Genomic DNA, 11,236 nt, shown 5'->3' with positions numbered 1-11,236 from the left:
AAAGGGTAGTGGGACCACTATCTTCCTCTTCTTCTCCTTCACATCCCTATCATGAGTGAGTAGTATCTTTGTTCCACCATGTGCTCCCGCCATGATGTGCAGATCACCACAGGCCCAAACAGTACCAACCAACCATGAACTAAAACCTCCAAAACTATGAGCCAAATAAAACCTTTCCTCTTAATAAGTTGATTTATTTCAGGTATTTGTTACAATAATGAAAATCTAACTCAACGTACCTATAAAAGTGACTAGAAATATGTATCAATGTTCTATTTTTTAAAGAGATGAAATAAAACTGCAACATAAATTTATTTGAAAGTTGTACAGAGTTGGCCTGATGCTACTTAACAACTCTAAATATTACTTGGCATGAGTATTTTAGCCAGAACAAAATTGCATATTCATACCAAGTTCTCTAAGATAGTCTTGCTTGCTTTTTTTTTCCTTTTTTAATATTTATTTTTTAGTTGGACACATATCTTTATCTTATTAATTTATTTTTATGTGGTGCTAAGGATGGAACCCAGGGCTTCACACGTGCTAGGCGAGCACTCTACCATTGAGCCACAACCCCAGCCCCAGCTTGCTTGCTTTTGATTTAGAAGGCTACGAATTCCAGTGGTTCCACTACTGTGAAAAGCAAGTAATGTTACTCTGAATTGGGAATTCTCCTCAAGGTAATTCATCTTGTCAAACAAAATTCCATTTTCAGGTCTACTTTAAGTTTACTTGACCAAACAGGAATGGTTTTGGCATACTTGGATTTCTAAAACAATAGTATTTCCCTTTGTAATATATGGCAATTTTATCTTGGACCATCCAAGAAGATACAGTCTTGAGAGTACCAAGAGTTCAAACTTATATAAGTTTTCCTGTAGCATGAACCTACAAAATAACCTTATCATAACATACCTCAAAATGTCTGGGTTTATTTGTTGTTGTTATTGTTTTGTACCAGGGATTGAACCCAGGAGTGCTTAACCACTGAACCTCATCCCAGCTCTTTTTTTATTTTTTATTTTTTGAGACAGGGTCTCACTTAGTTGCTTAGGGCCTTGCTAAGTTGCTGAGGATGGTTTTGAATTTGCAATCCTCCTGCCTCAGCCTCCTGAAAAGTGTCATTTCTACAAGCATAGAGCTCCTCCCTTTATTTATATATTTATTTATTTATTTTGGGTACCAGGGATTGAACTCAGGAGCAATCAACCAATGAGTCACATCCCCAGTCCTATTTTGTACATTATTAGAGACAGCATCTCAGTGATTTGCTTAGTGCCTCGCTTTTGCTGAATCTAGCTTTGAATTCATGATCCTCCTGCCTCAGCCTCCTGAATGGCTGGGATTACAGGCATGTGCCACCATGCACAGCGCTCCTCCTTTTTAAAAAATGTCCATTTCATATATATATATGATGTTCTCTGTGTTTATTTCCCTGGCCCTAAAGATAATTCCTTTTGTTTGTTTGTGTAAGTCAAGGGTACACAGCGAGCGCTGGGACCATGGGAAAAATTGTGAGTCTTGCATCTTTGCTACTCTTGCCTGGAGGGGGCTCCTGCCATTAACCAAGGCAGCTACTAGGATTAGCTTTTCATTGCTGTGACCAAAATATGCCAGACAAGAACAACTTGGAGGAGGAAAGATTTAGTTTGGCTCCTAGTTTCAGAAGTGTCAGTCTGTGGTTGGCCAGCTCCATTGCTTTGGGCCTGAAGTGAGGCAGACATTACTTCGTGGAAGGGATGGAAGGGGTGGAAGGGAATGTCTGAGGAGAACTGCTCAGCTCACAGCAGCCAGGGAACAGAGAGGAGGTAGGTGAAGGGACCAGGGATAAGACATAATCCCCAACAGTCACCCCCAGGGACCTGCTTCTTCCAACCATGCTCCCACCTTTAGTTTCCCCCACATCGTAGTTGCCCATTCAGCTATCAATGAATTAATCAACTGATGAGGTCAGGACCTTCAGCCCCACCTCTAAACTTTGCTTCACTGGGGACCAAGCCCGTAAACACAAGTCTTGTAGGGATAATTCATATAGAAACCATACCCATCCTTAAGCACACTTTTTCTTCCCATATGCCTACTGGACAATGTATAAGCTTATAGAATAATCCTCCAGCAATGACCATTAATTTAATAGGGTATAGCTCCCTTCTTAAGTTTTCAACTCATGCAGTCAAATCAGGAATCCCTCTTAATAACAAATCTTCTTTATGATATTTAAAAGGGCAACCTAAATTCTTGTCAGTTACCTTCAAAATATACTGCTCATTAATAACTACTTAATAATATACTTAAATCCTACTAACAAAGATTCTCTACTTGATCAAACTTCAGCCAGGCTCCCGTGAGCCCTCTTCTTGAATAGGCCTCAACCTCAGCCTATGAAGACATAAGCATTTATATAGTTTCCAGCAGAACAAGTCTACACCCTTAGAATGATCCTATGTGCCCTTAAATTGGCTGCCTGAGAAAGCTCAAGACTGTCAAAAGAATTTGCTATTTGTTCCAACCTCTGTGGGAGGGGAAAAGCCTAACTTCCCCAGACACGGGTCAATTAGCAAATTTCCAAATTATTAATAATATTTGCTTCCCTGACTTTTCTGAGCGTTCCCTATTCCCTCATTCTCCCTTTAAATGACCAGGTGACCTCTGCACAAGCTGAAGTTCAGTTCACGGAGGACTCTCTTCTCTATTGCAATAGTATATTACTGATTAAAATCCATCCTTACCACGTTTAACTTGTTTTTGGCTTTATCTTTGATACCACCACTCTTCACTTAATAAAAAAAGATAAATAAAAATTATCATTTAAATGTTTTTAAATCAATTCAGTTATATCATATATGCTACGTTGAACCATACAGAATGCCCCTGGAAAACAAGAGTTAAGATGAGCACATCAGGACTGGGGTTATAGCTCAGTGGTAGGAGCGCTCCCCTCGAATGGGCAAGGCCCTGGGTTCGATCCTCAGCACCACATAAAAACAAATAAATAATTAAAGATACAACATCAAAAAAAATTTTTTTAAAAAAGAGATGAGCACATTACATTAAGAATTCCTTCTCAAAGACCAAATGGTATTTGTGTCGTGCATCTTTTCAGTACAACACAAAATAGCTTCATATGTAGCATAGCTCCAAATTTTGCTAATTTCCTTAAGCTGATGCTAAGGCCAAGAGAAATAACAGCAAATAAGTGAAGAACTCTTGCAATTTCCTAAGGAAATTGTGGCTTGAGGATAGCTTAAACATAAAATATTAAAAGGGTCCATTAATGTAGAAGCAAGCTATTATCTACAGTTACTTTTATCTCTGCATAAGTGGATGCAGAAAACAATCAACCTTCAAAATGTTTTCTTTTCCATGGATTGTCCTTTGTAGAGCAACAAAACATTTTTTCTTATGGTGAATGGGTTCACAATTGCAAGTGAAGCTATAGTTAACCCACTTGGGTTTCCGAGGAGGAAAGAGAAGTTTTAAACCATGGTCACTGTACAGTTTGGAGGGGCACATATTTTGGACACATCAATAATCAAGCTACAGTGCTACCTCTTCCTTTGAAATGCATACAGAAAAAGGACAACCAAGTCAGAACAGTTTTCTGTGTGTGTGTGTGTGTGTGTGTGTGTGTGTGTGTGTGTGTTGGGGGTTGAAATCAGGGCACTGGACCACTGCACAACATCCTCAGCCCTATTTAATATTTTATTTAGAGACAGAGTTTCACCGAGTTGCTTAGTGCCCCACTTTTGCTGAGGCTGGCTTTGAACTCGTGATCCTCCTGTCTCAGCCTCCTGAGCCACTGGGATTACAGGCATACTCCCCTGTACCCAGCAAGAACAGTTTTCTTTCAATTCCTAAAACACATGAGTGAAGAGCTGTAGAGAAACTGACTGGCAGAAAGGACAGAATAATAGGAAAAATGTGGACTTTGGAGTCAGGAACACCTGCATTTGAATCCTGGCTTCTCCACCTACCCTTGGTACTTAGGCAAGACACTTAAATTTTATTTTCAGATCATTTCCCCATAAGGTGGGAAATTTAAGCCCATTGTGAGGTTTAGATTTAAAAGTGATCAACACATAGTTCTGATTCATTGATTTAGTAATACATTCATTTAGCAAATGTATACTGGATTCTTCCTGGGTAAGAAGTTTTAGAACAAATTCTTTAAAAAAAAATTCTGAACAAATTCTAGGATTGCCTGGAATTTTTATGTTCATTAAAATGAGGAATAGGCTTATAAGGGGGGAAATGAAGCACACTGCTTTTGAGGAATTATTTAGACAAGACTTTTCAACAAGGATCCACATGGCTGTAGTACAATCAGATGTCTGGAAAAATTGGCGGAGCCAGCTGGCTGGTGTTTATAATATGGTGGGCAGGAGATGTGTCCCAGTTCCCAGGATTAACACTTGAGATTGGAAAAGCACTGTCGTACTGCTGATCCTAGTGGCACTGGACTGAATATAACTGAGTTCTCTGACATCCCCAAATTGGGGGAAAAAAGGTCTTTCCTACTGTCTGGAAAAATCTCAGAATCTGAAATTAATCCCCGACACGTATGTTATTGCCTGGGCCATGTGTGATTGTAAAATGCAACAGAACCTTGATAGGAAGTCCTTCAAATCACTTGAACAAGTTTTGTGCCCCCACTGTATACAACAGGGCCTCCCTGGGCCCTGCTTTTTAAATCCATTTTACATTTAGTGCTCACAGAATATGTACATGGCCTCTTGGACCTCACCCCCAAGTCTGAATCCTCTGAGGTGCCACCCCAGACTACCACCTGAGGCTCTACGAGGAAGCCACTGGCTTCAGATCAAGAGGGGAGGGCACTGTGCCAGGTTTGGCCCTCAGATCCTGCAGCTCCTTAGGGTGACTTCACCTGTGTCCATGTTGAAACGATCTTGCTTTGTCTTGCCAGAGGCTCCGGAGCATTTTATGACAAGTTTTTGCTCCCAGTTGCTAAGATTTCAGTCATTTTTAAATGTTTGCTCCTTTTGCCCTTGTGCCAAACACCCTTGGAAACTGAATCCGAGGCATTATTAATGAATGATGTCCCTGAGCTCCCTCTGCTGGCTCTGCATCAGCCACCTGCAGCAGGTCATAATGGTTATATTTCTCTGAAGAAAGAGCCATTTATCATCGACAAATGAAGATGGCGAAGAAGAAGAAAAGCAACCAAGAGCAGAGGGTTCTGAAAGGGTAGCTGGATGGCAGAGGATGTTCCTGGGCAGGGTTTATGGGGCCTGGGTCTGGGTTCTCTGCCCTGCCTTCAATGGCAGTTGGCACACAGCTCGGCCCTCCCCAGAACCTTATTGCTGTGAGCAGATGAAACCGAAAGCAAAGGACTAGAACCCTTTTCGTTTGATCTGCACCTGGAGAAGTTCAGAGAAAATAAAACAATATCTGAACCCCCCTCCCACTCCCAGTTTCTAAACAGGAAGGGGAAAAAGAAAAAGAAAAAAAAGGTTTGCCTCACATGAGAATCACCCCAGGCAGAGAGGGACCAAGAGCCACCCCCCAGCATTATCCTTAATCTTTGGGGATCTGGAAGGGCCCAGGGAAGACACGCCACTGGGCACCTGCAGGGAGGCCCTGCCTGGCACTGTAGAGCCCCCAGAGGCCTGGGCAGCGGAAGGATGTCTTGGCTAAGGAAGGCATGGGTTGCACATCCTCTTCCAACTGGTGTCACCACACATCTGCATGCCTGTCCTGCTGGCCTCAGTCCAAACTTAATGCAGCAGTATTTCCTCACTTTACTGGTCTGTCTGTCCTTATCATGGTCTAAGCCAATGAAGCGGTTGCTGGATAGATCAAACAATAATACAAGGTAGAACAAAAGAGGATGAGAAAGGCAAAGGGCAGGGGAAGACACACCACCCTAGAGGGACAGGGTGTTTGCTGTGGAGACAGACATGCTCAGTGAGTTACATGACTATCATGTGTCAGTTCTACCCACGGGACTGCCCAGTGGCACTGGCATGCTATGACCACGCAGCAGGTGAGGGTGATAGAGGGTGGGCTGAGGGGAGGGCACTCCTGGGAAGCCAAGGTGTTAGCCAGGCCAGCCCTCAGAAGTGTGTGGTGTTCAAGGGTGAATGTAGGGTTGTATAACCAGCATGACTATTTAGGAAGGATGTAATGAAGAGGAGAGGGGGAAACAGAACTTAGGGAGAATTAGGCTAATTCTTGATCCCACCCACTGGGCCACACATGGGTGTGGTCATGCTGGACCATGGTAGGCCTCAGTGTAGGGGCTGCCAAGAGGCAGAGTGTTATCTAACACTAAAATGCCACTAAGAGCCCTTATTCTACCTGCAATCATTCTATTAATCCTTCCAACACTCCATGTAGTGAGGGTATTTGAGCCCACTGTGTAAGTGAAGAAACTGAGTAAATAACTCGCCCTGGTTGATGAGGGAGTAGATAGTGGAGATGGGAAGAGAGACCAAGGACACATCATCAGAGCCCGCGGTGCTGGATGTAGGAAAGAAAAAGAGAAGCTAGCCAAGAGCAGCTGAAATCCCACTTTGTTTGCAAAGCCTTGTTTATGGTGGGAAGTGTCTGTCGCGCCCCTCAGAGCCCCCAGTCATATTCTCAGTGGTATGGGTGGCTTCCTGTGGCTGCTGACTCAAAACTGTAAGCACTAAGTGAGCAACGCTTGTCAAATGTGACTTCCGTGTCCTCCTTGGTGTCAACTGAGGGCTGTGCACATGGTGTATTGAATACACACAAGAGTGACCTTTGCCCATCTGAACTTTCAAGACCTTTCTGTACTCTTTGTGATTAAAAATTAATAATAATAATAAAGATTTAAAAATTTAAAAACAAAAAACCAGCCTCCCTGGGGCTAGCTGACTCTACAGAAACCTAACTCCAAATTCTTAGGACCTTACATCTATCCAAAGTTCTTTATCTTAGCAGCTCCTTTTGGAACTTTGGCTATACCACTTAGAGAATAAAGCATAACAGATAACAGATATCCTTATTGTCATGCATAAATGTACAGTGAATTCTGTGTGTGTGTGTGTGTGTATGTGTGTGTGTGTGGTGCTGGGAACCCCAAACCAGGGCCTTGTATATGCCAGCTAAACACTCTACACCTCCAGCCCAAGAAAATCCACATTTTATTTCAAAAGCCTGGGGTAGGTGCAATTAGCTGGATTCGTCGCATCAGCCAGAGCAGTTGATTTTGAAGTTAGGGCGGTCTGAACAACTTAGCAGCACTGGAGAGTTTAATTTAGGGAGTGGCCTCTCACTATTGTTTGGACTTTGACTTTACATCCTGAAGTAAATGGTTGTTGCAGCCGGAAGTGGGCAGGGCTTGCTGCTCTGCCTGGTGGTTCGTGAAAGAAGAAACAGAGAAATCATAACCTCTGTGGTCTGGTTTATGTTGCAATATGAAAACCAGGAAGCTGATCGTATAGGAGGCTGATGTAAAGGTTAAGGACAGAGTGGAGCCCTTACCAGTTGGAGGCGAGCTACCTTTTGTCCTCCACAGAAGCACCCAGGTCCTGGCTGCTGGTAAAACTATAAGACTTTGGAAATCCTTGAAGCTTAGTGCAGGGGACCAAAAGTAGCTAAAAGAAAACACAATCGGAAGATGGTTCTTTCAGAGGCATCCTGCAAGTCCAGGGAGGATGAATGTCATTGCTTTCAAGGTGTCTGGGAGGCAGGGGGGTGGGGGAAGGCCTGAAACCCAAAGCAGCACCCTACAGCTCTCTGTGCCCTTAGATTCCCCACCTGCTACCTGACACACCTAGCTCAGCAGGTAAAGAAGACTGGAAAAGCAAGTCTAGTGGCGGCTCTGCCACACTTACTTGGGAAACCATCTGGATAATATCTGTCCACCTGGCTCCTCCTGAGTTTCTCAGGGCTCTTAAGGATTAGTCACCACTAACTAAATGCGATGCTGCACTTCCCCAGGGTGCAGTACCGTGTGGATCACTCCAGCCTGGGTTGGCGCCCAGGAAGGCTGGCAAAGGCTGTGTGTAAAACATCTTTTCAGACTGCAGCGCCCCCAGGGTGAACTACAGAGTCACTTTGATCTTAATTAGCATTCTTGGATATTAAAAATAAATACCCAAGTTCCCAGGGTGGAGAGAGGAATCCATGCCCCAGGAAAATCCCAGGAGGTAGTATTCCCAGGGGTTTGAAACAGGCTGGCCATCAAAGGCCGTGTGGCCCTTCCTCGGTCAACCAGGGTCACATCTCACCTCTGCCCAGCCCCACCAGGTGTTTCCTGGAAGCTGCCCCCCTCCCAAAGTTTGGCCTGCCGGACTCTGCTTGGTTCCTGAGAACAAAGAGGCGCTGTGTGTGGCCAGGCTGAGACACATGGGAAAGCCATTGCTGACTTGCTGGTGAAGATAAATAGACACGCCACAACTCCAGCTCCTGGAAGACGATGCCAGAGAAAAAATATTTTGATATGAGGGGAGGTGACTGTATCCATTGAGACCCCTCATTCCTAAACTTTGGGCTGTGGCCTAAGGGACTTCCAGTGAGTGGTACTGAGTGCTGGAGAATTGGTAAGCACATCCCAAGTCAGGTTCAAAAGGAGGTAGTTGGGTTTCTGCCTTGAGGGCCCTAGCTCTTGCCCATAGGGACCCCTTTCTACCCTAGGCACCTCCTTCCCAGGCTCCTGTTTTGACAGGATACCTGGGTCTGATCTAATCACAGTCACATGCACTCTTTAGGCTGTTTCCTCTAAGAGTGAGCGCATCCTGCCAAGGAGTTCCCCAAACATTTGGGGAAAGGCCCCTTCCCAGGGCAGAATCCTCCTGTAATTGAAAAGTTGCATTTTAGCCAGGTAATGCAAGGAAGTGCACACCTGTGATCCTAACGACTCAGGAGGCTGAGGCAGGAAGATCACAAATCTGAGAACAACCTGAGCAACTTAGTGAGACCCTGTCTCAAAATAAAAATTGTTTAAAAAGGGCTGGGGATGTAGTTCAGCGATAGAGCACTTTCTTAGCATGTGTAAGCTCCTGCCTTCAATTCCTAGGACCAGGGGTGGTTGGAGGTGGGGAGTTGCATTTATTTGTAATGATTCAAAACATTGTTGCCAGAAAGAACATAATAGAGGAGGCATTGCTGGGGGATTTTGTGTAGAGCTCAACCAGTCCCTGGTGCAGACCCCTTCAGGATGCAGAAGCAGCGGATCTGTAGTGTACTGATAGATGCTCATTCATTCAGGACCATGCATCAGGCATCACAATAGGGCCTGACCACAGTTCTAAGGAAGAGTCAGATGGAGTAACAATGGGGCATGGTACAGTAGTGCTCTGACAGAGCCCAGGAGCCCAGGGAAGAGGGCACTCATATCAGATCTGGCAGGTCAGGGATCTGGCACTCCTGTAAGAAATGGTACCTCATCTGGGATTAGGAATGCTTGGTCCAGCCACTTTGGCATCCAAGAGCAGCAGTGACTACTAAAGTAGCCCAGAGACAAGTGCTTCCCAGAAGAGAGCACCCACTCCTGGGTCCCTATTTTGGGTCACTCATTGAGAACTCAGTGCCATGGACCTGCTCTGGCACCTGCAGCTGGGCTGGATTGAAGGTCACTAAGAAGCCCCTTCTCCTGGGGATTCCCTGCAACAGAGGAATTAAAGCCTTCAGGAGCCAGAAGGTGGGCAGTAAAGCAGTGGAGTGAGAGAAACAAACCCACCCAGCTTTTGTCCTCATGACCACATGATCTAGTAGGGGAGGCAGGCTCTGAAAAGATGTTAAGGGTGATAGAGATTGAGGGAGGGGTGCTGGGGACCAAGATGGAAACACCTTCTCCCCAGGCTACCAGCAGGCAGGTTGATCCCAGGGACCTCATGTGGTCTAGCTCAATCGCAAGGGGGAGGGAGCTTGGCCAAATCTCAAGGACACATTCTGCTTCCATTGCAGCCTTAATTTCCTTAATCAATGCATAGAAATCATACATCAGATAAGAGAACCGTCTCTAGAATACGTAAGGAACTTATACAACACAATAATGAAAAGAAAAATAATTGTGTGAGTCAGCTTTCTGTTATGGTAGCAAAACACCTTAAACAACTTAAGAAGAGGAACAGTTTATTTTGGCAGTTTGGACATTTTCAGTCCCTGGTCTCTTGGCCCATGTTTCTTTAGGGACTGCAGTGGCTCAGTACATCATGGCAGAAGCAAATGATGGAGGAAGCTGTTCATCTCATGACAGTCAGAAAGCAAAAAAAAAAAAAAAAAAAAAAAAAAAAAACAGAAAAGAAGGGGCTGAGATCCCAATATCCTCTTCAAGAAAACACCCCCAGTGTCCTAACTTCCTTCCACTAAGCCCCACCTCTTAAAGATCCCACCACCTCCCAATAGCAACATTTTAACCTGTGGGCCTCTGGGGGACACTTCTCCAAACCACAGCAACAATCCAAATTAAAAAACGGACAAAGGATCTGAATAGACATTTATCCAAAGGAGATATGCGAATGGTCAATAAGCACATGGAAAGATGCTTGGCAAGTTTTTCACGTCTGGATCAACAAAATGAGATATATCTAAGGCCAAGTGTGGAGATGCACGTCTACAATCCCAGCTACTTACAAGGCTGAGTGTGGGGAGCCATTCTGACACGTGATTGGGTGACTCCCGTTAAGGGCCTGAGGCGCTCTGGCTGTGTCAGAGCTTTCCCGACCCTTTCCTAATGAGAGAGCCCATCCGTGTGGGGGTGTGCCTGACCACTGACCCCGGAGACCCAATCACTGACCCTGACCTTGGAGTGCAGCCCCCCCTCAACCTTCATTGGATGGAATTCTCCCCTAAATCTCTTGTTCCCCAAATAAAAGGCTACTCCCAGGCGTGTTCGCTCTCTCTCTCTCCTGCTAGCCCAGAGTAATCCTCGCTGCCCTGCTGGGCGGCTAGAGGTGGGAACCAGAGAGGTGAGCCGTCTCGGACCTAGCAATATAAATAAGGTACTGTCTGTGTGTTTTATTTCGATCTCTTCTAACTAACTTTATGCCTAGAACCTCATTAATGAAACCACTGCGCAGGCCGCGTGGTAGAGCTGAGGCAAGAGGGTGGAAAATTCAAGGCCAGCCTGGGCAACTTAGAGAGGCCCTGTTTCAAAAAAAAAAAAAAGGTGGGGAATGGGGGGGGAGGGGTGTAGCTCAGTGGTAAGGTTACAAAAGACCACATATTTTTATATGATTCCACTAATATGAAATAGCCAGAATAGGCAAATCCAAAGAGATGAATAATCCTTAGTGGTTGCCTA

This window comes from Spermophilus citellus (genome assembly GCF_964194105.1).
Source record: "Spermophilus citellus genome assembly, chromosome: 6".
Taxonomy (NCBI): Eukaryota; Metazoa; Chordata; class Mammalia; order Rodentia; family Sciuridae; genus Spermophilus; species Spermophilus citellus.
Note: the sequence above shows the minus strand (reverse complement) of the source record.